The sequence below is a fragment of the Neomonachus schauinslandi genome, chromosome X (genome assembly GCF_002201575.2).
Source record: "Neomonachus schauinslandi chromosome X, ASM220157v2, whole genome shotgun sequence".
NCBI classification, from domain to species: Eukaryota; Metazoa; Chordata; class Mammalia; order Carnivora; family Phocidae; genus Neomonachus; species Neomonachus schauinslandi.
Window position 1 is genome coordinate 70,100,583 of NC_058419.1, and position 2,620 is coordinate 70,103,202.

At 36.2% G+C, this 2,620-nt stretch overlaps 1 non-coding gene across 1 annotated transcript; it reads right to left on the bottom strand.

Moving 5' to 3' along the window:
• Positions 1 to 2,123: 2,123 nt before the first annotated feature.
• On the bottom strand, positions 2,124 to 2,232 carry LOC123323475. Its single transcript, XR_006539419.1, has one exon. It is a non-coding gene; the product is annotated as a U6 spliceosomal RNA (small nuclear RNA).
• Positions 2,233 to 2,620: the final 388 nt, after the last annotated feature.

Genomic DNA, 2,620 nt, shown 5'->3' on the forward strand with positions numbered 1-2,620 from the left:
TTTGATATATTTGTGAAATATTCTCCACAATCAAAGAAGAGAGGAAGGGAATGGGGAAAAAGTTGGTCAAGGGGTATAAAGTTTCAGTTATGCAAGATAGTTATTATTTCTTAAGTCTTTCTTAGTCTAAAGCAGTCTTCACCTCACTTTTTCTTTTTCAAGCCATGGGCTTATTGCAGAAAGTGGGTCAGTTGTCCTATAGAAAATCCCACATTGTGGATTTGTCTGTTTGCTTTCTCATACTGTCATTTACTTTGTTCCTCTGTACTCCATATTTGTCTATAATGGACGTTAGCTTTAGAAGCTTGATGGTACACAGATTCAACTTTTTTTTTTTTTTGGTCAAGAATACTTCACAGAAGTTGCTGTGTAATTCACTTTGAATCACATCTGGAGGCACATATCTATTAATGAACAGGTGATACCTGATTCCTTCATTATGATGTTTTCCATCAATCTTTTAGCTAATGGTCTAATCCATTGATGATTATTGACAAAATTAATTATTTTACTGGGAGGTTCAAAATGGTGATTTCCTAATTTTATCTTCTACATTAGTCAGTTTCTGAAAGTAAACTTTCTGTCATCAACTATGGCTATTGGATTACCTTTAAAGGGAAAGCAAGAGAAATGCTTAATTCTTGATCTTAGATTTGACTGGCAATTTTCAGAATAAAGAGTTGGTGCCCTAGTTATTTTCAGTGATATCTAATGAATTGTGTTTGTTCTCTATCATTGTGAACTCGTTTTTTTTAATGTATTCAATGGGTTTCAATTGATTGCATTCATTATTCTTGTTAATGCTCGAATCATCCTATATTTTACCAGAGCTTTGCCTCCTATATCCCTCTGACACTACTCATTAGGGTTCCATACTTGCTTGATTTCTGGCACAAAGCTTACATGTGTATTTCTTGCCCCAAACCTGCCATTTCTCTAAGAAGCTCTAGTTTATTTATATTTTCTTTTTTAGCAACAGCTTTATTGAGGTATAATTTACATAGCATAAAATTCATGTATTTAAAGTGATTTTTAGTAAATTTATATAATTGTGCAACCATGACCACAATCCAATTTTAGAATATTTCCATCAGGCTACAAGATCTCTTATACCCTGTTCAGTCATTCTCCTTTCCCACTCCTAGCTCCAAGCAACCGCTAATCTGCTTTATGTCTCTATTGACTTGTATTTCTAGAGATTTCGTATGAGTGGAATCATACACTATATAGCCTTTTGCATCTGGATGCTTTCATTTAGCATTAGTGTTTTTTTTATTGAGATGTAATTCACATACCATAAAACCCACCATTTTAAAGTATATAACTCAGTATTTTTTAGTATATTCACAAGGTTATGCAACTGTGACCATTATCTAATTCCAGAACATATGTTTCACACCAAAAAGGAACTCCGTACTGGTGAGCAGTCACTTTCCACTTCTCCTTCCACTTGGCCCCCAGTGACCAATAATCTACTTTCTGTCTCTGTGGATTTGCCCATTCTGGATAGTTCATATAAATGGAATCATACAATATGTGGCTTTTTGCCCTGGCTTCTTTCACTTAGCATAGAATTTTCAAGGTTCATCCATGTTGTAGCATCTATCAGTACTTACTTCATGCCTTTTTATGTCTGAATAGTATTCCATTGTATGAATGCACTGTCAATCTTAAAAGTAAAATAGCCAGTTATTGTACCAGCAAAAGGGGTTTAGTTGGGAGTAGCAGAGGAATTGCAATTCGGGACAAGCCAGCTCTAGCAAAAGCCACAGGCAAGTTGGGAGAACAAAGGACCTTGAGGACTGCTCTATTATAAAGAAAAGGGGGGTGCTGGGAGGGGCTCTTATAAACAAAAAGTCCACTGGAGTAAACTGGGAGTTTGAAGTGTAGTGGCTTTTCATTGGCTGAGTTGTAATAGTCTCTCATTGCCTGGGCTGTTGCTGGGCAAGGAAAAAATCTTCCTCCATCCTGCTGGGATAGTAAAGTTAAGTTTCTTACCCTTGGGTCTGCAAAGGGGTACAAGGAGTGGTGTGGCATGAGAGCTCCCCCTTCTGGCCTCCTGACAGCTTTTTATTTTATTTTATTTTATTTTATTTTGTTTCATTTAATTTCATTTTTAAAAATAAAATATGGAATGCTTCACGAATTTGCGGGTCATCCTTGAGCAGGGGCCTGTGCTAATCTTCTCTATATCATTCCAAGTTCTAGTATATGTGCTGCTGAAGCAAGCACACATGACTGCATTTTAAATGAGGTTTCCTTTATTCAGTTTCACAGTAACTTATCTCGTTTATCAGTTGATGGACATTTTAGAGTTGTTTCCACTTTTTGGGTCATATATGGTTACTATATGATTAACCTTTTGAGGAACTGTTAAACGGTTTTCTAAAGCAGTCACACCATTTTACATTCCCACCACAGTTTTCTCCCCATCCTTGCCAACACTTGTTTATTGTCCTTTTTTTTTTTTTAATCATAGCCATCCTAGTGGGTGCAGCCACTTTGGAAAACAGTCAGCAGATCCTCAAAAGGTTAAGCTCAGGTTCTGGTACCACCACTCACAGAGGCCATTGTAATTTTCTTATTCTTTCTTTCTTTCTTTCTTTCTTTCTTTCTTTCT